Here is a 24,124-nt window from a genome sequence, read left to right as displayed (position 1 = left end):
TTGCGGTTTCAGCCCGTCGGACGACCAGAGGCCAATTTAATGGAAACGCCATTAAAAATGCAGGCAGACATTAGCATATGACATTTGTCTGTGATTCTGCCGCGTGTGAAACACGCCGGTGTGTGTTTGCATCGTGCGTGTAGCCACGCCATTTGCGCACGCGTGTGAGTGTGTGTGTGTGTGTGTTTGACATTGCAAAAAAACACAGTTTGTCTGCATTTGCATTAGTTGCGTTGTGTTTTTACACAAGAGCAATGCCGGCAAATTTAAATGTATATTACATGTGTGGGCTTAGGGGTATTTCAGTGTGCGTGTGTGTGTGTGTGTGTGTGCACGTATGTGCATGCGTGTATGTGCGCATGTGGGGTGTAGGGGTGAAGGATGCTCTCCACTGAGCAGGATACGGTAGCTGTTAAATTATTTACACCCCCCACCCCACAGACATACACATACTCAAATAAGAAGCTATGCAATTAATATTACAAACCCTCTGTGTTCACACACACACACACACACACACACACACACACACACACACACACACTTGGGTAACAAGTCCAACAATTTGTTTTGCTTATTGGACTTGAACACCAGCTGTGAGATTGAGCTCAACCTGTTGACATGTTTATCTTGTCATCAGTGTGTTTGTGTGTGTGTGTGTGTGTGTGTGTGTGTGTGTGTGTGTGTGTGTATGTGTGTATGCATGTGTGCATATGTGTGTGCATGCTCACACGAAAATCGAATGTTTGTCAGGATTGTCCACATGTGTACCTTACTCAGTTTGCGCTTGTTGTGTACTGTACAGTGCGTGTGTGTGTGTGTGTGTGTGTGTGTGTGTGTGTGTGTGTGTGTGTGAGCAATTAGCCAGCTAAGTGGTAGCAGAGAGCGTCAGCCCCCCGCCTGGCTGTAATGAGACCTCTCCAGGCTGAACTCGATCGGCTCTCCAATCAGGTCGTGGTCGTTAAAGGCTCGCTGGCTGGCCGGAGTGAAAATGTGGACCGTGTGAGTGAGCGTGTGCACGTGGGGTCGGCGTCCTGTCATAATGAGGGTTACGACACACGGCCGTGCAGCCAATTCCACCTTTTTATTTCTCGCTCCAATCACGGGAGATCGGGGCTGCCGTTGGGGGCCTTAGACAGTCCGCGGGTTAGCTTAGCACAATGAATGGGACCCAATGGTAAGCGTTAGCCTGCCTGTGTTGCGAGCCGTTGTTATTTCAGCCGTGCCACTTCGATGACGTCGCTAATTGATGCGGTCGTTAACCGCTGTATGACTTCATTTCACAGCCAGAGCTGTTGTCTTGACATGGTGGGTAGAAGGAGGAGGAGGAGGAGGAGGGGATGGAGGGAGGAGGTGGTAGCGGAGGTGAAGATGGAGGGGATGAAAAGGTGGAAAACAGCAGCTCATTGTGGTTGGACTTGATCATGTGACCAGGAAGTGATGGATCCTCATGTTTCGACAGCCAATCAGGAATCACCATTCGTTCTCTTTGTCTCCCCCTCCTCTCCGTCTCTTCCTGTCTCTCTTTCTCTCTGCACCCCCCCATACTTCAGAATATCACTCTCTCTCTTTCACCTCTCCCTCGTTTCTCCTCCCAGCTGTCAATCAAGTCACAGAAGGTGTGTTCAAGGCATCACCTGTGAATCCGGTACGATGTTGAGCCTCAGAGGATGGAGGCTCATCCTCCTCTTCCTCCTCCTCTTCCTCCTCCTCTTCCTCCTCCTCTTCCTCCTCCTCTTCCTCCTCCTCTTCCTCCTCTTCCTCCTCCTGGGAGTTTCAACTTCCTGTTCTCCTCCCCCGTGTTTTATCACCTTCATGTCACATCCTTCACCCGCCAGCCCCAGCACACTCCTGCAGGGTTCAAGGTGTTGCCGCGTAGCAATGCGTGTGTGTGTGTGTGTGTAATTGTTTTATGGGGCCGCAGGTTTCAGCTTGTTCAAAGGTTGCATCAATAAAAAAGTGTCCCAACATGAAATTTGTACTTGTGATTATCAGGCAGGCCCCTTCTCTGGACACACACACACGCATTGACACAGCAAGGCAATAAAGTACAAGGACAGACACACACCTGAGCCACCCTCGCACACTCACACACACACACCCTCCCCTCGAGGGGCCTCGAAGTGTTCAAACCCAGGATGAGAGATTTCTGTTGTTACAACAAAGAGGGGATGGAAGATGACAGGAAACCTGACAGGGCAACACACACACACACACACACACACACACACACTCTCACACACACACACACACACACACACCTTAACATACAAACAAAAAGATACACAGATTCATCCATTCATTAAGACACACACACAAATGCACACTCACAAAGACACATTCATACACACACACACCCACCTTAGCATACAGACACACAAAGACATAAATGTACACACCTGCATGCACACACAACTTAATGTACAGACACACAAAGATTGACATGTGTACACACAGAGTTTTAAACAGTCATTAATACATAAACACAAACACACACACACACACACACATAAAAGCACAGACACACATGCGTTAACATATAGACACAGAAAGACCTATAAACAAGTACACACACAGACACACACAGACACGCACACACATGCCTTCACATACAAACACAGACCTATAGATATGTACACATGACCTCGGATACAAGCATTCATAAATATACACACCTGCAGGCCTCACACACAAACACACACACTCACACAAACGAAACTCGCCTGATAAGTTCAAAGCTGATTGGGTGATTCGGATTGCTTTTATTTTTTGTACCCAAATGGGTATCAATATGATTAATGTTAATTGTTCATCCTCCGGGACACCAGGGGGCGCTGCAGGCCATCTGTTCGGGTCATTCTTCTCCAGAGTTATTGCTCTGGATCGGAAATCAGAACAGCTCTCAGTTTAACTAGAAAAATACAAATAAATTCCCAGAAAACGCTCACAGAGAAGCTGTTCTGACTCCGCCCCTCACCCTGCAGACTCCGCCCCCTAACCCGTCTGACTCCGCCCACTCAGTTCATTTTCTTAAAAACATTCAGCAAAAAGTATATATATATATATGTATATATATTCTAGCCTCTCCCCCAAAACAGAAATTCACCTGCAAACGTTGCAGAAATAATTGCGGTGCGTTCACTAAAGGTGTAAATATCAGGAAACAGAAGAAGATGAGAGTGAGAATTGGTTAAGATGAGATTAGTTAGCTTAAAATAATTGGATGGTGTTGTGTGTGTGTGGGGTGTGTGTGTGTGTGTGTGGGGGGGGGGGGGGGCGTGAAAGATGGCGGGTGGGTGGGGGGGTGAAAGTGGGTCTCCGCCCCCAAGGTCTGCCAGATGAGACAGATGTTGCAGGGGGGAGGTAACGCTCCCATTTCCTCCCCCAGATGTTTAAGCTTCGGCAAACAGAAGCTTTATGAGCATCCATCCCTTCATCCCTCCATCCATCATTCCCTCATCCATCCCTCCATCTCTGCCCGCATCTTCACCCCATCCCTCCATCCTCCTCTTCCTCCCTCCTCCACCTCCCCCCAAACTCCTCAATCCCTCATCAGAGCGGTGGAGGCTTAGAGAATACACACACATACCGCCCCAACCCACCCAGGCCTGATTGCTCCTCACACACACACACACACACACACACACACACACACACACACACACACACATTAGCGTGCGCGTTCTTGCACTCTGACGCAGAATTAGATTTGTGTGCTTTACACATGTTGACGTACGTGAAACACACACATGTTTACACACACACGCACGCATTTGTAAAGGATTAGCATTTCAGCTGTGCACCGGCTACAACGTGACACACACACACACACACACGGTTCATCTGTCAGCATCAGTAGATAAATCCTGACAATAAACCAACAGCATCACTGGAAAAAAAAAGTCAGAGTTTTGTTGTTTTTCTTTTATGTGTTTTACTAGTGTGTGTGTGTGTGTGTGTGAGTGTGTGTGTGTGTGCATGTTTTTCCTCAGCTGTCAGTTAGTCTGAGCTGGTCTGATGTGAAGGTGGCCGTCCAGGCTTGGACAGTCTGATCATCACCCCCCGTTTTGGATCATGCCAAGTGTGGAGATGCATGAACCCCAATGGGTTAAAGGTCATTCTGGCCTCCCCGAGGTTCCAGCTGTTCCTCCTCATCCTCGCTGTAGAACCTTCAGATCTCACCGCTGTTTCACGAACGAAAATACATACACTGTAACCATAGCGACAAGAGTCACGCCCTGAAAACATCCCCGCGGGAATGAGCGGTCAGCGCCCCTCCTCCCCCCGGACTCAACTCGCTCGGGACCGAACTCTGCCGACCTTGAGCTGAGTTTTTCGGGGTTACCATGGCAACAAAATCCCAAAATCCCGTCACGATGACGGAGTAGACGAGAAATGACATTTATGAGCGTCACCGCCGCGCTTCTCTTCGGCGGTGTCAGGACGTCAGGGCGGGGAGCCGGCTCTAAGTGACAGCATGTTATTACCGAGCCTTCATCCTCCTCCTCCTCCTTTCCTCCATACTTTATCTCGCCTTTTTATTAATTTTTTTTCTTTCTCCATCGTTCCCTCCTGGAAGGTGGGAAGAAAGTGGCGGTGGGCCGGGGGGCAGGACTGCCTTCTCTGTCACTGTGTCACTGCGCTTAGTGCAGGAGAGAGGAAAAAAAAAACACAAAAACACTTCCCTCACACGGCGGCATTAGTGATATTTTATTATCCTTCCACTCCAATGCCTCTGTGTGTGTTCATTTATTCAATGCCATATCTATGTATCTTTTGAAAAAGGATGTGCAGCACATATGTCCTTCTGCTGTATTCTTTTTTTCTTTCCCACTCAAGCACTTATTCACACACACACACACACACATACACACACATACGCTCCTGCTTTTAGCCGAGACTGTGTTTGCAGCAGCGTTTAGTGTCAAGCACACGGCGCGGCGTCTCCGTGGCGATGGTTTAGATGTCTTTTGGCGCCTGCGGATGTTCTGTTTCAAATCTAAAGTTTCATGACATAGAACCTGAGAACATCGCCCAGCCCTGCAGACCCGTAACTCCGCCCCCACCAACATGTAGCCACGCCCCCACAAAGCTTTAGCCCCGCCCCTCCAATCCTTGGCCCCGCCTCTTCTCCCACTCCCGTAAATGAGTGTTTTGTTTGAATAGTGACTCCATAAAATCCTTGTTTTCTTGTTTCGTACCAATGGTTGTGTTGCTACCATTGTGTGTGTGTGTGTGTGTGTGTGTGTGTGTGTGTGTGTGTGTGTGTGTGTGTGCGCACGTGCATGTACGTCTTTTTCCTTGCAAAAAGCCAGTTTGTTCCGTCATCTTTGTGTCCTCAGGGAAATGTATTCAACACCAAGCCAGTTGGTACTTAACCTTGACTCCCTGGCGTGCGCGCGCACACAAACACACACACACACACACACACACACACACACACACACACACAACGGGGGGTGGCAGTGTGTTTTATGAACGGTGTTCCTTGGCCTTGTCTTTTTGAAAGCAGATTGAGAGGGTGTGAGTTTGTGTGTGTGATCATGCAGTCCTTCAGTCAGAGATAACACACATACACCTGAACTCGGCTCTGACCTGAACTTCTGGCCCTTCTATTGTTTATCTGAAGTCAGCCTTGATTTGAACACTGTTGTATATATTTTTTTGTTTCTGAAAACTGGAAACAGTCAGTCGTCGGACAGGAAAACGAGTCTGTAAAGTTGAGTTCAACGCGGATATTTAAATCAGTTCTATCGAGAACGAACTTCTTATAGAAACATTTATTGCACGTAAATCCCGGTGCTATTACCATGGCAACGATATTTCTGCCCAGGTGATTGGCTGGATCATTGGTGAGCTCATCCGCCGCCATTTTTGAAAGACGCCTTCTGACCGGCGCTGATCAGCTGCAGCTGCTCTGCGAGCGCGTGCGCACACACACATACACACACACACACACACACACACACACACACGATTTTGTTCGCTTCTGTACAGTGTACCCGGTAACCTCGGTGTGGTTGTCAAGGAAACCTCTCCTTCCCTCTCCCGGCGACGGACTCCATTAGGTGTAAGCGGCACAACGGCGTGCAGGTTTTCAGATTGACGTGTAATTAGCACTTCCTGTCTGCCACCCAAAGACTGGGCCTCTGATTGGTCGGCCGAGAAATGACCCGCGGTCAGATGCATCTCCGTGGTTCCCCCGGCTCCTGGTTGAGGTTCTCCTGTTCGGTTTGTTTTCTGGACGCTGCCTGTTCTTCCCCCAGGACCCCGTGATTGACAGGTGACGGGTCCGGGTTAAGCCCCGCCTCTCATGATGATGTCATCAATGAGCTCAACCCCCTCTTCCTTGATCTTCCGATAGGGAATGTTTGTTTCTCTCATCGGGTAAATGCACGGCGTTGGGGGCAACCGACGCCATACTTGTAGTTCCACTGTTTGACCACTAGAGACACCTTCCTCCCCTCAAGGGTTCTTCGAACATCGATGGAGAACCCTACTCTTGGAGAACATTAGAGTCCACGGGGTTCGCGGGTCGTGCTGGTGACATGCACCAGCCTCTAGGGGGCGCTGTCTGCAATTCCTTTTGTGCTGCAGGCTCCTCCCACACAAACATGGCGGCTGGTCTCCGGGGTCACAGCAGGGCTGAAGGGTAAATATAGGAGGAGATAAAAGGAAGAAGAAGATTACGATGGGATGTAGGAGTGTGTGTGTGTGTGTGTGTGTGTGTGTGTGTTGGGGGATTTATGTGCAGCCCTGAGGGGTACTTGTGGGCAGATATACGACTCCAGAGGAGCGCCGGGGTTATTGGACGTTGGAAATATGGGCGTCCCGGCGGCTGGGAGCGAAGTCTGCGGGGGGAAGGAAAGGCGGTGATGGCGGAAATGATCCAACTGGCAGCAGCGATAAATCAAGCTTTTTTGGGGAAAAAGAAAAAGATGCATGGGCCGATTCAGCAGAAACTTTTTCAAAATTTTTCTCCCGAGGACCTGCAAGGTGTTCACAGCCGTCGGGAAAAAAACTAAACATTCTGTTTTCTCCCGGTGAAAGTGGTATCTGGCGCCCCCTAGAGGCCAGGAGCTGCAACTACACCCGTGCGGTCGGCCATGGCGGCCTCCTCGATCCGCAATAAATGTAGCTTGTTAACATAGAGAAAGCAACATACTTTGGTTCTGCCCCCAGAAGGTCTAGAATCTCACCTCCATTATCAACAACAGAACCTTGGAGACCAGATATCATTGAACTGAGCCCTGGTGGTGGAGCAGGAGCCTGGGTAGAGGTGTCCAAGGTTGGACATCTCCAGTGTAGAGGTCTCCAGTGTGGAGGTCTCCAGGATGGAGGTCCAGGTTAAGTGCTGGACTCGGGAGGAAACATGAGGCTGGGCGGAGGATCGAAGGAGGATCCTGGTCTCCTTTGGTGGAAATAAAGACGCGACAGGTGGAAGTGATACAGACACCGTGGGTGCGTCACTAAGTCTGGATGGGGGCGAGTGTGTGTGTGTGTGTGTGTGTGTGTTCCAAGCTGCCATTATTGTGGAAATGTATGGTGTGTGTGGGAGGGGTGCGCAGAGCGAGGTCGAGGAGGAGGAGCAGCTCAACAGTCTGGGTCTTTGTGTTCCCAACTCCTTGTGTGTGTGTGTGTGTGTGTGTGTGTATGTGTGTGTGTGTGTTTGTGTGTGGGAGGTAGGTGTGGGTCGGCTCCAAGCATTGTCTTTCACCTCTCAAGGCCACAGACACAGCCGCAAGCTACACTCACATGCACTCACTCACACACACGCACACACATGCTCTCACACACACACACACACACACGGCTGCAGGGAGGGTCTGGAGAGAGCGAGGAGGGAGATAAAGTGATGCAGAGAGGAAATTTGATTTTCAAAAAGAGCTAAAACAAGTTGACGGAAGCAGAAAGGAAAAAAAATAAATGTGACGGAGGAGGAGGACGGTGGATTTACACCGAGAGCAGCTTCTGTCCATCTGAGAAGATGCCGGCTCCTCTCCTCGCTCCTCTGACCATCACCTCCTCACCTGGCCGGGCGGCGCCGTGCGTCTCGATCCCTCTCGGAGGAGGAGACCGCAAAACACCAACCGAATGTCAATGAGTGGAGATGAAGGTGTGGAAGTGTGGGCGTCTGAGGAGCACCTCCCTTTGCTTTGCATACTGATATGAAAGGAGTTTTTTTTTTTTTCAGCGACTCATTTGTTCTTAGGCGATGCGAAGAAGGTCGAGCAAAGTCGGCCCGGCGTCCCAAAGCGCGCCATAGCACGCAACCTAGCGCGCAGCGCAGCACATGTCGTGCTACATGCTAATGAGACGTGACGGATCTTCGGCGTCTCTTGTCCCGACCGTCATGGCGCCGAGGCAGCTCGGCCTAACTCTGCGGTTAATCTGCAGCTTCCGTCCAGTCAGCTGTAAGCAGGGTGTTTGTTTGCCCAATCAGGTGCAGGCAGGATTGCTGTTTGTGTCCAATCATGTGCAAGCAGGATGTTTGTTTGTCCAATCAGATCCAGTAAGGATGTTTGACTGTCCAATTAAGTACAGCCGGATATCTGTTTCTGTCCAATCAGGTGCCAACTGGATGCTTGTTTGTCCAATTAGGTTCAGTGGGAATGTTTTTTTCAGGAATTTTGTTTCCGGCCAATCAGGTGCAAGCTGTATGTTTATTTATCAAATCCAGTGCAGTCAGGATTTTTTTTTAAGGATATTGTTTCTGGCCAATCAGAACTAGACAGGACATACATGTTTGTCCAATCAGGTGCAGTCGAGATTTTTTTTTTTTTTGTCCAATCAGTTGTAGATAGGACGTATGTGTTTGTCCATTAAAGTGCAGACAGGATATTTGGTTCTGTCCAATCAGGTGCTGTTTAGACAGGTGCATCTGACCAATCAGGTGCAGGTTGTTATTACACATGCATAAATTGCTGTGAGCTGGTTCGGGAAAGTGGACTCTGTTCCCTCAGCCCTGAATCTTCACCCCTGCTCAGCGAGAACAGAAGAGAGCGAGCCAGTTCTCATGTGGTACCAACAGTGGGGAGAAAGAGAACCCATCACGTTCTGGAGAAGTCCTCTGAAAACATCTTCTCCGCGGAGGTCACGTTAGCAGAACCCACTGAAGAAGGTTCTTTCATCTCCCAGCTTAGCAGGCAAGAGTTTTGCCTCCAGACGAAAAGAAGAAATGGAGTCTTAAGTGTCGGGGGGAGGAAGAGGAGGAGGAGGAGGACCAGCGTCCTGCTCCATCCGGCCCTTAATTTCATATAGATGAAACATATATCTGTGTGTGTGTGGGTGTGTGTGTGTGTGTGTGTGTGTGTGTGTGCGTGTGTGTTTCCTTTCTCCGGAGGTTTCACATCAGTGTGATGAGAAGAGGGAGACGAGGAGACGATGGAGATTCATTGAGTTACAGTAACATCTGACGTCCATGAAAAGTTTGCCCTGATTGGTGGCTTGCAGGAAGTAGCCCAAGCGTGTGGGTGGGTGTGTGTGTGAGTGTGTGTGTGTTAAAAGGCTAACAGGCTAAAAGGCTAAGTTCTGGAGCTGGACGCGTTCAGTGAATCCAGGTTTTTTTTTTTGACGAGGAGATGTTGAGGCGCCTCTTGACGTTGGTCTCCATGGAAACGGGTGTTGACCTGGTCTTACTACCTTAATGTGCGGCTAACCTGCTAGCGCTCTGGAAAAAAAAATGAGAAGGATCAGGTCGTGACAGGTTGTGTGACCAGAAGGTCCCAACGCTAGAACCACGGACGCAGATGAGGGTAATGATGAAGCTGATGTTGATCATGAAGGTGGAGGTGATGATGAAGGTGATGATGATGGAAATGAGGATGAAGATGAAGGTGATGATGATGGAGGGAAGAATGACTATGAAGATGATGATGGTGACGATGAGAACGAAGAGGTCTGATCTTTTTCCGCTGAGCAACTGGTCTGATCAACCAAGGAATCAAAGAGAATATGAAGTTTCCAGTGTTGTCATGGGAGAGGGTGGAGGGGTGATGGGATGGGGTTGGAGGAGAGGAGGAGGAGGAGGAGGAAGAGGAGGAGGGACAAAGGGAGAGTCAAATATAAAGAGAAGGGAGGCCGGAGGGAGAAAATGAAAGTGGAGGGAGATTTTAATTGGAAGCGAGTGGATCTTCACTCCTCGTCCTCCTCTGCTCCTGTCCGAGACTTAAGGGAAGAGACAGTTTGACTCAAAGTAAGTGACACCCTCCCCCCAACACACACACACACACACACACCCCCAACACACACACATGCTCCTCCTCCCCCCCGTGCCTCCTGAGGGTCCCTGCCCCCCCTCAAGCACGGACAACCGGCCCGCTGTACATTAACACACATTAGAGCTGCAGAGGAGCTGCAGGGTTCAGCCCCCCATCAATGTTTCATAGTACCCCCTCATCCCACACACACACACACACACACACACACACACACATACACTCACACCTCCCCCCTCAGCCCCCTACGGCTGCCCCCCACACACATACACCCTGATTCTTCCGTGATGTTATTCCTACTTTATTACTGTGTTATAACCTCAGTAGTGCCTCATCCTGTTGTTATTACATATCTATTTTTTTTTATTAATATGAACGCACCCTGAGTGATCCATCTGAGCCATCAGAACCCTTAGAACCCTGTCGAGAACCACGTCCGTCCTCCTGTCGCACCAAAAGGAGGCCTTGAGTCAGGGGGAGCTACGCCCTGATGCTCCCACCTGGGAATGGCCCCTCCTGTCCTGTCACGTGATTGGACGAAATGTCCGTCAATCACAGGGATGGACAGGAAACCCTGATTCAGTTTGTCTGGATGCTCCGCCCCTGAGCTCATCTCTGATTGGCTGAAACGCTGACAGGACCGGGAGGTCAGGTGTGAGAGCGACCTGAGAACGAGTAGGAGCTGACAGATGGTTCTTTATCTCACACATACACACACACACTCGTAGAAACACACCCACACACACACACACACACACGTGCGCGCTCATGCTAACACATTGACAAACACTCGCCGCAGTGTGTTCAAAGTAGGTCACGAGGGCAGCGGTGACCATTACTGTAGCAAGCAGCTTAGCGCACACACTATTAATAGACACACACACACACACACACACACACACACACACACACACACACACACACACACACACGTGCAGTAGCAGTGGCAATTGAGCCTGAGAGTCTCCTGATTCCACAAAGAGGTGTGTGTGTGTGTGTGTGTGTGTGTGTGTGTGTGTGTGTGTGTGTGTGTGCGCTTTGAGTTTGAACATGCTGAACAACCTTGATGGCCAGGCAGAAGACAGGTGTTGGGGTACGAGGGGCAGGAGGGGTGATGAGAGGGTAGGAAAGGAGGAGAGGAAAGAGGAGATGAGGAGGAAGCGAAGGTCTGCAACAGAAGGAGGTGCCACGTGAACGTCCTGGAAATGTGTCAGGAAATCCCCCTGAAGAGGAAGAGGAGGTGGAAGAAGAAGAAGGAGGAGAGAAAGAATCCTCTCCAGTGAAACAGAGAACAGTAAGGAGGCCATGAAGATGAAGATGAGGAGCAACCGAGACCAAGAACATGATTTATTCATCAGCTGATCAAACCGACTCCATCTGTCCATCACTCTGTGCATCTTTACCTCCATCCATCCATCCATCTACATCCTTCCATCTTCACCTCCTCCCATCTGTCCATCACTCTGTGCATCTTTACCTCCATCCATCCATCCATCTACATCCTTCCATCTTCACCTCCTCCCATCTGTCCATCACTCTGTGCATCTATATCTCCTTCTGTCTCTCCATCACTCCATTTTCCATCCTTGCGTCCGTCTATACCTTTGTCCTTCTGTTTATCTATATCTCCCTCCATCTGTATCTGTCCATCCTTCCATCCAGCTGTATCTCCATCCCTCCGTCCATTTTTACCTCCATCTGTCCATCACTCTGTTTGTACGTCCTTCTGTCCATCTACACTCCTTCCATCCATCCATCCATCACTCCGATTGACCATCTTTCTGTCCGTCTATACCTCCGTCTGTTTGTTGTCCACTCCTCTGTTCCTCGTTCCTTCCATCCATCTAATCCTCCATCCATCCATCCATCCATCCATCCAACCATTCATTCATCTCTCTTTCTATCTAAAAATCAATCCAACCATTCATTCATCCATCTAATCCTTTATCCATCAGTCCGTCCATCCCTCCATCTATGCTTCCATCCCTCTCTTCACCTATCATCACTCATCGATCTATACCTCCGTCTGTTTGTCTGCCCGTCTTCTCATCCCTTCCTCCTTCCCTCCCTCTGTTCATCCCTCCTTCCCTCCCTCCGTCTGTCTGTCTGTCCCCCTATTCATCCCTCCCTCCGCGAGTTGGTGATTTTTCACTGTATCTATAGAAAATATATGTGAAGACTCTTTGTCCTCACAATGAATGTCCCTTTATCCTGTGATACAGACGCTGTGTGTGTGTGTGTTTGTATGTGTGTGTGTGTGTGTGTGTGTGTGTGTGTGTGTGAAAGCGAGCGAAAAGGCAGAATGTTTCACTCACATTCAACATTCAAGGTTTTTCTAGCTGCAAAATAAGAAATAACCCCTCACACACACACACACACACACACACACACACTCCTATATAAGTTCAGATATTTTTCCATCTCTTTCTTTCACAGCTCTTTTGTCCACCACCTCTGCTCACACACTTGTAAACCCACCATTCACATCTTCCTCCTCTGTGCTCCTCATCCTCTTTGCTCTCAGCGTTTCACCTCATCGCTTTCTTGAGCTCAGTATCACACTGTGTGTGTGTGTGTGTGTGTTCTTGCAGTGTTTGCGTGGGTGGAATGCCCCTCGCCAAAAAAAATCCTACCTGTCGTGTGTGTCGGAGCTGCCGAAACTCAAAAGAACCAAGGGAAGCTCGTTTTTCCTACGGTCCCTGAATGGGTCCCTGGCGTTTCCGCCAGCGTGAAATAAAAGAAACTCTCTTGTATTTTTCTTTTAAGTTTCTTTTAAAAGTTTGTCTTTTAAAATACAGGTTTTCTTTGCTGAGGCCAGAATTTTTCAAGGTAGTCAGATACATCAGCAACTGGACAAGTACACACTGTAGAAGTACTCCCTGAAGTATCATTGGAGTTTTCCATGCTCTTAGAGTCATGCTGCGTTTGCTTTAGCTGACTGGATCTTAAAAGGTCAAAGGTTGTTTAAGCTTGTAGTGTTGGCCTGTCCTGTAACCGGTACTGGTCCAGGGATCATTTGGTGGCGGTCCACAAAAAAAAAATCTTTATTGGTACAAATTATAGGTTTTTATTAGACCTTCCGGATCTTATTTTGAAAAATGACTGTTTCTGCCTTAACCGTGTCGCACCATTTCAGACATCGGCTACCACAAGCTAACCCTCGAAAAAAAAATGAGCCGGAAACACCAGTCGCCGGAGAGGTTTTTCAGAAGGAAATGAGCAAACGATGAGATAGGAACCTGCATTGATAGAAATATCAAGACTCCTACCTATGTTACAGGATCGTCGCAACAACGGCTAGCTAATGAAGCTGTGAAACCCTCAAAAGGTTATTTTGTATTTATTATAGTGCAAAATAATTGCAACATTTTCATGCATAAAACTGGTCCGTGGTACAAAAAATGTTGTGGACCGATGCCGTTACCTGTAACCCTCAGGTCCGTCGTCATGACGATACGTTTAGACTGGCGTCCAGTCACTTCTTTTTTACCGCGGGGGCTCGGCTTTGAGTTCAAGTGAACGATGTGTTTGTTTCCTCTCTGCTGCCCACATGATGCAATATTCATTCAGTGTGCGTATGCATGTGTGTGTGTATGTGTGTGTGTGTGTGTGTGTGTGTGTGCGCATGTGCACGTGTGTGTGTGTGTCAGTGCTTATTCTCAATCCATCTTCCATTCTTTCCTCCTCGTCCCTCCTGAGATGAAGCTCAGTCACCAGCTGCTCTCTGTTGTTTCTTCATCCGTCTGACAGACCAGAGTACTACATCGGTACTACATGGTACTACATCATACTACGCAGCGCTACACACTACTGCACAACAATACACCATTCTTCTTGTCACAGGGCAATATTCCACTTTGCTGCACAGCAGTACTCGGTACTTTGTACTTCTACAACATGCTAAAAAATAATAGATAGCACCGCAGTACTACCCTATGCTGCACATTGTGATGCAGTACCACAGTGTACCAAACTAAATTGTACTACATTACAATACATGGTACTACCCAATGCAACATAGTAGCGCATAGTACCCTGTTAAACCAAATACTACATAACTCAGCACAGTACAATACAATCACACATTGCAATACAATACTACAGAACACTATACTTGATGTACCACATGTTACAGTACTACATGTTAGTACAGGTATGGGCAACCTACGGCCCGCGGGCCATATACAGCCCGTTGGGCTATTTCTTCCGGCCCTCCGAACATTCAATTTTATCGTAATTAAACCTCATTTAATTACATTTTCTCCGAAATACCCGCGTTCCCCAGATCAGTGTCGCTCTCCTCATACACAGACCTTTGTCGGAGTGTGGCGTATGACTTTCTACATCCCTTTTTCACTTTCCCCTTTGAAACTTTCTGGAAAAAGGAGAGTGGATGGTGAGCGCCAAGTGTTAAAAAAGTCAGATCAACAGTCATATGCCTGATATGCCAAGAAACCGTAGCTGTTTTCAAAGAATACAGCTATCGGGAAACACTTTGCCACCAAGCATGCTAACTATGCTAGTGAGGGCGGCCACGGCTCACGCGTTCACGGCTGATTTACAGACTCTGCGGATTTTTTTCACTGACAAGAACACGATTCAAGAGTCGAGTACAGAGGCAAGTTTTATATTTTACACTTGCATTCAAATTAGCGATTAGCAAACCTCGGGAGGACGGCACATAAGATGCTGACGCCGTTTGTCTCGAGCTACAACAACAAAACCCATCAGAGAGCGAAGTTAAGTGACCAACACCTCGGATCCATCCTGAAAATGACCCCAACAAAACTAGCAAAACTTGAGAATAAGTCACAGGACATATTGAGATGCAGTACAAAAACAAAAAAGTACTACTAGATACCACAAAATGGTGTGTAATACTGCACTTCTGCATGATAATATATGGTATGATACTGTACAATACTGTGCAATACTGTCCAGTGCCATTTTTACCAGTACTCTACTATACTATTTGATACAATACTTTTTCCCCTTGGATATCATAGATTAGAAATGATCCCGCTTTGATTTTGAAAGTTGAGGAGTCACGGGGTCGCCGATGGCTTCCCTCCGACGGGAATCATCCGGCTTCTTTCCCGTAATCCACCGATAATCCGGCCGTCCGTCAGCGAGCGTGCCGCGCGTCTTTCAGCCGGGATTCCAAGCCGGCCTCGGTTTATGGCAGCCATGCTTGGACTAACAGCCCGGACACTTTCTGGAAATCCTGTCTGTATAGAAATTAAAATGTAACTCCGCCCATTCGGTTTCACCAAGGCGGATATTGATGTTTCCTGTCGTCAACCTCAGATTACCACTATTTTTCACCTGATCGTATCAGAACCAGTTAAAAAATTGAAATGTGTTTTTTTTTTTTTTTTTTCCCCTCCCCTCTTCCCATCTCCCCTCCTGGGACAGGAAGTGCCGTCCAACCAATAACGCCGTATCGCAATCCTTGAAGGCGCATCCTTGAACGGCGTCCCAGTCCTTGAATTTTCCCCCTAAAGAGCTGCGTTTGATGCAGGAAAAAAAAAAATCCTGAAAAACATGTGACAGCAGGGGGAAGTTATTGTGCATGTGTGTGTGTGTGTGTGTGTGTGTGTGTGTGACTGACAGGAGGGAATTGGCGGAGGATTACATCTCATTAAACAGTGAGATTGATCTGTTCAGCTTCAGATTGCCATCAGCCGGATTAACTCACGGGCTGATAATGAGTGACATGACAAATCTGTCCCCATGGTTTCATAGAAAGATGTGAGTGTGTGTGTGTGTGTGTGTGTGTGTGTGTGTGTGTGTGTGTGTGTGTGTGTGGGTGGGTGGGTTTGTTTTGGACTAGAGCAAAACCAAACATCTCTTTTCCTGGAGGGCAGCCTGGAGTCCTGCCAGGCGCGTCTTGGTTTCAGCTGATTCCCCTGGCGGCTCCTCGGAGGCTTAATCCAGATTATTCCAGACAGACACCAGGCACGGGCGCACGCTCTGGCGTTGCTTTTTTTTTTTTTTTTTTCTTGCACACCTTGCGGCGCGGGCCTCTGTATACAAAAGACAAAATGAAATAAAAAATAAGCCACCTTAAATTTAACTTGATCTAAATTTGACCTGATTGTTTAATCTGGATTTGCTAATCTTGTGGGATTATTTACACACAAAATTCTGCGTCAGAGTTTTTTTTTTTTTCTGCGCAAATGACCCAAGAGTTCGCTTAACCTTCCGTCCGCCGTGTCATTGAAGCTCAGCACTGGTAGAATAACGGCGATCATGACACCCCAGATTAAACCAGAAGTCCAGCTGAGACTGCGGATTACCGGAACCCGGATTATTTCAGGCGGGAGTCACTTTTTCCCCTGTAAACAGTTGAAAAGAACAACGGATTATTATATTGACATCGTATTTTGAAGGCCATTTCTTGCCCGTTTAAGCTGATAATCTGGCCAGTCGGGAGTTAATCCCAGGTAATTTGTCTGGGAATTTTCAGGAGCTTCTTCACAGTTTGTGGACGATTCTAATCTGAGCTTCCGGTCGAGTTCTCCGGATCTTTCTTTCTTTCTTTCTTTATTTTTTTTTGTAATTCTTAGAAACCAGAGTCGAGTCAGATTATGCGTCTGATGGCCCGCAGCAGGTCTGGCCTTCTGCCTCGACCGGACGGCGTGGAAAGAGACAGGCACAATAAATTTATGTCAGAATAAAAGCATATTGTTAAATGTAATATGGTCTTTAACTCAGATTAAATCATTTGAAATGAGAAAAATACAACAATAATTCTTCGCTTCCATATTTTCATTATCATCATACATGCATTCAGTTTATACTGATTGGGTGAGAGGCCCATCTGACACACACACACACACACACACACACACACACACACACACACACACACGTGGCTCAGGAAGAGGTGCCCAGGGGTGTGTTTCCACGGGCAGATTTACACAAACATGTTTGGAAAAGGTTTTTTTTTACAGATTGATTAAATATTTACAAATATTTAGGGTATTTTTATATGGATAATCTGGAACCTAGAGATTAGCCTCATCCAGTCTAATCCCTCAGATTACAGAACCAAGACCAGAGAGCCAGCACCAGGAGACAGGAAGCTGGCAGAGGTCATGTGATTCCCCGTCTGCTTGACTGCATTTGCAGTTTTGAACTTTGTACCGTGTGTGTGTGTGTGTGTGTGTGTGTGTGTGTGTGTGTGTGTGTGTGTCCAGATGGCCCACTGCTAGTGGTCTGTCCGCTTGTCACCAGACAGCACATCTCAAAGACACTAAAGGACATGTATGCGCACACACACACACACACACACACACACACACACACACACACACACACACACACAAACACACACACACGCGCACACACACACTCCTGTCTTTGTGTTACAGTTACCCAACTTAAATTGACAAGGAATTCTTCTTTACCCTTAGCTTTCAGTTCACTTGTCTTTGACACTGTGTGTGTGTGTGTGTGTGTGTGTGTGTGTGTGTGTGTGTGTGTGTGTGTGTGTGTGCGCGCCCGTGTATGTGTGTGTGTGTGATTGTGTCACACACAGTTCCTCTGATGTTGAAGCCATCAAGCGGCTCCTCAGTGAACTGACGGTTGAACTGAGCGAACGAGTCATGTGTGTGTTCTGTAGCACCGGTCCCAGGGAGGTTCTGGTCTAGCGGTGGAGTTGGATCTCCAGGTTCTTCCTGGTTCTCACCGGGTTCTTCTGCCTGGGTTCTCACCAGGTGCCCCGCCTTCCGTCAGCGGTCCAATTACAGCCAGTGTGTTTGTCCAAGACTAATTTCTAACGGGTGGGAATGAGAGAGAATAGATGGATGATTGACAGGTTAAGCCCCGCCTCTTGAGATCGCTGATTGGCTTCCCCAACCCTGTGCGACGGAGTGATTTCTGGTTTTCGATTAATATGATTGAATATTCATTTATTGATGAGCGCAAGAGTCATTCTTTCCTGCAGTACCAGCGTCGGCCACTATGATTGACAGAACACACTGGTGAACGAACTCCTAATGTCGTAGCATTATATTCTACACTGTGCACGTGTGTGTGTGTATATATGTGTGTATGTGTGTGTGTGTGTGTGTGTGAGGGTCGTTGCCATGGCGATGCCAGGGAGGGCAGGTCCGTGCGGTGCAATGCGGGGTGCGGCAGGGAGGCGCCGGCGAGCTAGCAAGCAGCTCGTGCCGAGTCTTAGTGGGATAATCCATTGTAATCCCACACGGGGGGGCGTAGTCGCCCGCTCCTTCACCCCCCCCTCCCCCCCCCCCCGCCTTCTTCCCGATCCCTCCTCCGTCCTTGCTGGCATCCCTCAAGAGGGGAGGAGGAGGTGGGGAGTGAAGGAATTAGCATCTGTTAACACTGGCGCTCAGGTTAGCTCCTCGGAGGAGAGGGAGGAGGAGAAAAGCCTCTAGCTGTCACTGTGTAGCGAAGCCGCAAATGAAAAATGACATGGGACGAACCGCTCGGGCCCCCGCCCTCCTCCTCTTCCTCGCTCCCCCCCTTTGCTTCTTTGTACGTCCCGCTCCTCCTCTTCCTCCCCCGGATCGATGCTCATCTCCCTTTTCTTCGCTCTCAGGCCAACTCTTCACCCCCGCTACTTCTTCCTCGTCTTTCTCCCCGGCCACATTGACCCCCTCCTCCTCCTCCTCCTCGTCCTCCTCCACCTGCTGCTGCTCCTCCTCCTCCTCTTCCTCCTCTGCGGTCCACTCCCACAACACCTCGCCTCCTAATGTCACTCGAATCGATGCAGAGCTTCTTCATCGCCGCAGGATAATTGCAGAAATGCCGAGAAACACAGCAGCTGTTTGTCCTCGTTAGAGGGAGAGTCTTCGGTGTGTGTGTGTGTGTGTGTGTGTGTGTGGGTGGGTGTGTGTGTATACCTCAAGGTTTCAAAGCCAGTATCGTCCAATCAGGAGCCAGGTTGTTCTTTGTGCAGGATTGGAAAAATTAAAATCATGTTTTTTTAGCGTCGGAAAAAAAACGTCCCTGGTCAGCGGCCCGAGCGGGGACGTCGTCTCCTAGCAACGCGGCCCGGTGACGCCGCATGTTCCCGACGCGAGAAGCGGTGCTTCAGTATTTCGAACAAACAATCGCCCGTAACCATGGCGATGACCCAGTCGCCGTGAAGCCCAGCTTGCATTTGCAGAACCGCACAATATAGGGGGTCCACGTGTCAATCATTCACTCATTATCTTCAGTCATTCCCGCACATGGCGGGGGCGGAGCCAATCACAGCTGGGGCGAGGGGCGGGGCTTAACCTGGACGGGTCACCTGTCAATCACGGAAGTCCAACCATTTACACCCATTTACAAGTTAGCGGACTACAGGACTGCTGGCTGTTTTTGGACTGTGGGTGGAAGATGGAGAAACTGGAGAAGAACCAAGGCTGGAGAACATGGAGAGTTGTAACCATGACCACGGGTTCAAAGGTCACCGTCTGAGAGAGCTCAGATCTCTGGCACGTTCAACCATCCTGGTTCAATCCTCCTCCATCCTTGGTGTCTGAAGGACACGGAGATCTTCCTGTTGAGCCAACTCATGGAAACAACGTCTCTACCAGGTCCACATGTGTCCCTGCAGGGAAGGTCAGGATTCTGAGCCATGTGAGCGCATGAGGTCCCATCCATCACACACACACACACACACACACACACACACACACACATACACACAGTGGGGTCATGTGATTTAGCCTGTGTGACGGACGCACAATCCGACAAACTGTCCCATTCATGGATGCTATAAGTGCGAACACACAAACTCTTACATACCTTACACACACACAGAAGGTCACATTGTGTGTCATAATGCAGCAGACAACCGACAAACATAAAAGCTATGTGTGTGTGTATGTGTGAGTTTAAGTGGCTGCAGGCATGGCGTGTGTGTGTGTGTTCAGTCATTGAGGAAAATATATTTATAGTCATGTGATTCACATGGGGTGGGGGGTGGGGGCTTTTGCTCGGGGGGTTAGTGTGTGTGTCTGTGTGTGTGTGTGTGTCATGGATGTCAGTGATTTATTGATAGAGTTTTTTTACTGGTAGCAGGAGGTTAAAAATCCCCAAGGATGCATGTCTGATTGGTCCTGGTCATGTGACCCGGAGGCCAATTCTGCTCCGCTTTCTGGAAACTACCACCCGGACTTTTGGGTCCTGTTCACGCAGGCGCTATTTGATCGGATTTAAACCACCAACCCCTCCACCCCGCTTTCAGGGATGGTACAGTCCAGTCAGACCACTGTGATCGCTGAAACAAACCCCTATCTTTGCCGGGATGGTACAGTCCAGTCTGACTGCTGTGATAGCTCAGGTGAACCCCCGTGCTTGCCCGGATGGTACAGTCCGGCCGGACCACTGTGTGAATGTTGAAACATTTGATGACAAATTTGATAAGTTGAACTTGTTTGTCTGGACCAAAAAGTGGAGGCAAACGTGGAGCATGATGGGAATCAGCAAGTCAACCTATGATTGACAATCCCCAGCCAGAGGACAGCGCTAGTGGGTTTTTCTCGCCGTGTCCAACAGGTTTGGGGTTTTCTCCCGCCGGAAGATGGATCGCCATCACGGCGCGTCGCAACCACTCGCTATTGTTCTGATGGTTTGGTCCAACCGCCAACCAAATAGTTTTTTCTTCTGTTCTTCTCCGAGTTGTTACTTCTCTGTTTGTTTTCACCTAAACTACAATATTTGTTCTGTTTGTTTTGAAAAAAAACCTCGACGGTTCTCCAGGTAGCCGTGGCAGATGGAGGAGAAGTAAACTGTGAGGAGGAGGAAGCCTGGCTCGTTCCAGCCTCAGTGGGGAGTGTGTGTGTGTGTGTGTGTGTGTGTGTGTGTGTGTGTGTGTGTGTGTGTGTGTGTGTGTGTGTGTGTGTGTGTGTGTGTGTGCGTGTTTACTGGCGCATTAAGCAAAAAAAAACCCATCTGCTTAATTAACGACAGTGTGTGGGGCTGGCGCTGGACCCCTGTTGCCGCGGCAACCAATTGATTTTCCCCTGGTCTCCTAAAATATCAGAACATGATTATTATTGATACTGAACCAATAAGCAACGATATTAGCCAATATTAGCTGATTGATAGGCGCCTGGACTTGGAGAGTACGTGTGTGTGTTAGGTTCACACACACACACACACACAGGCTAACTGCCAGACTGACCGACCACTTGATTGACAGGCCAACTGACCGGCGGGCTGACAGATTGAATGACGGGCCGATTAAAAGAGCGATTGATTGACAGACCGACTGACAAATATATTGACCGGCGATTGACGAGCTGACTATCGGATTGATCGACAGGCCGACTGACGTATCGATTGACAGGCCCGCTGACCGTGATCCGGGCACAGACGCGTCGCCTCAAACCAGGACGGAGGACTCTTTTGGCTGGTGTGTCTGAAATCAAGGAAAGAAAGGAGGAAGAAGAGGAGGGGGGAATATGAGATGAGCCCCTCCCTGAACAGCAGGCGCTGATGGAGAGAATACAAAGAGCAAAGGGGTGGAGGGATGGAGGGATGGAGGGATGGATAGGTGCACGGTTACAGGGACGGAGGGATGGAGAGGTGTGGGGATGGAGGGATGCAGTGACTGAAGGATGGATGCAGGGATGGAGGGATGAAGGGATGCAGTGATGGTGGTCCGGGGAGGGGTTGTGTTCAGGCGGCTGGAATTAGGTTGGCCTTTGCTTCTACGCATGAATAACACACACACACACACACACACTCCAGGTCCCGGCTCCTTCCCCTCCATCTTCCCGGGGGGCGACTGCAGCGGGGGGGGGTTGCTAACATGTCGTTAGCGAGCAGCGACCTGCCGGACTCCTCTCACTCCTCTCACTCCTCTCACTCCTCTCACTCCTCTCCAGATCGGATCGGAGGGATAAGAATCCGCCGTCGGAAAGAGGAGAATTAGGAGTAAAATGTCTCCCACGTGTCCCTCCTCCTCCCCTCCCCCTTTCCCCTCCTCCCCTCCCCCTCCTGACCTCCTTCCTCTCTACCAGTCTCTCCTTGCCATGCAGCGGTTTCCGCCCCCCCCCTTTGGAGAGCGACCGATACAGTCAATATTCCCCCCGCTTCCCCCTCCCTCTACATCACTTTCTCCTTCCCAAACAGGCCTGCCTTTTTTTTTTTTTATGGGTGACCCATTAAAATTACATCTTTCTTCCACTTTTCCTCCCCCCCTCACTGTTTTTTTTTTCCCCCTGTATTTTTTATCCCTCCATTCAGCTGCAGCGGAAGTTGCATGCACGCCCCTTGAGAAGGATGGCACCTGACTGTCCGTCAGACATCCATCCATCCATCCATCCATACATCCATCTATCCCTTCATCCATTCTGCTGTCTTTCTTGGCACAAACCATTAATTCCTTGATCACTTATTTAGTGTCCCGTCTGCCAGAGAGAGAGAGAGAGAGAGAAAAAGAGGGGGACAGAGATAGAGACGGAGGGAGGGAAGGGGGGAGGAGGTGTGGAACCTGCTGCAGTAAATCTATTTCCCCAACCTGTAAAACTCATTTTGTTTAGTGCTCAAGGAGACAAGACTCGGTATGATGGATGGATGGATGGAGGGAAAGATAGATGGATGGATGAAGGGAAGGATCGGTGGAGGGAAGGACGAAGGGGAGGCTTGATGAAAAGGTGGTTGAATGGATGGAAGGATGAAGGGTAGGGCTGATAAAAGGATGGTGGGAAGGATTGGTGGAAGGGTGGGTTAAAGGATCAAGGTGTGATGGATGGATGGATGGATGGATGGATGGATGGATGGATGGATGGAAGAAAAAAGGGTAGGATTGATAAAGGATGGTGAGGAGTTTTGGAAGGATGGAGGGACGGATGGATAGATGGAAGGATGAAGGGTAGGTTTGAAAGGATGGAGTGATGGAAGGAAGGATAAAGGGTAGGATTGATAAAAGGATGGAAGGAAGGTTTGATGGAAGGATGTGTAAAGTGATGGATGGAGTGAAGGATAGGAGGATGGAGGGAAGGATTTATTAAAAAAAATGGATGGAAGGATGAAGGGTTGGATGGATAGACGGATGGAGGGAAGGATTGACGGATGTACATTTGTTTTTGTTTTTGCGTCGTTTCCTGTCCAAGTCGCCATGGTAACAGCTTGTCAATCACAAGAGGGGGGAGGGGGACGTCAGACCCGGTCGGTTCCTGCATCTGCGGACGCGGCGCCGTACGCCGCTTTTATCGATCGGGTATCACATATTGATCAGAAAACACACGGCGTCCATGTTGGATGGGGCCGAGGGACGGAGGCTAAAGGTTAGCGCGGCGGACGGAGGACGAGGAGGAGGAGGAGGGGATGATGAGAACATGCTGATGATGCTCAGTTGTGGAGGAGGAGACGCTGATGATGATGAGCCGAGGCGGGGGAGGGGCTTCTGTCATAATGCAGGGGGTCGTCCGTGCACGCGCCAAAACGCTTTTATTTTGAAGCCTTGGCTACAACAACAACAATCATAATAATAATAATGATGAAAAATAGGAATGGAGGAAGAAAAGCAACATAAGAACATAGTCATAAAAATGTTTGATATAAATATGAAATATCCTGGTAAAATAGAAAAGAAAAAATGTATTCTATTTTAAATTATTTTCTATATTTATATATTTGGGGTGAAAGAACTGAAGAATAGCAAGGAAGTCAGTAGATAAATAGAAAGAGAAAAATAGTTTTGCGTGTTTCATAAAACTGTGTGTGTTTTTTACTTCCTCTTGTGTTATGAGTCATAATCTCTTGGGGTCAAAGGTCACCCCGCTCCCGCCCCCGGGATTTAAACACAGCCGTGCATCGAAAGGTCAGATTATATCCGCCGTGTCAGAATTGTTGTGTCGGAAAGCTCCTGAATACAACTTGACCCGCATTTGAATGTCAGAGTGAAACTCCCCCTCACACATACACACACACACACA

The 24,124-nt window shown here is 48.7% G+C and overlaps 1 protein-coding gene across 4 annotated transcripts in view; it reads left to right on the top strand.

Moving 5' to 3' along the window:
* The window catches only part of LOC147226953 (nucleolar protein 4-like), a 63,337-nt gene that overhangs the window by 31,673 nt on the left and 7,540 nt on the right, over window positions 1–24,124 (top strand). The gene's annotated exons all lie outside the window — the stretch shown is intronic.

This window comes from Fistularia commersonii, chromosome 14, assembly GCF_037954325.1.
Source record: "Fistularia commersonii isolate RoL2024-O1a breed Wild chromosome 14, RoL_Fcom_v1.0, whole genome shotgun sequence".
NCBI lineage: Eukaryota > Metazoa > Chordata > Actinopteri > Syngnathiformes > Fistulariidae > Fistularia > Fistularia commersonii.
The sequence above is the reverse complement of the archived record's forward strand: the minus strand, read 5'-3'. Positions and strand labels throughout refer to the sequence as shown.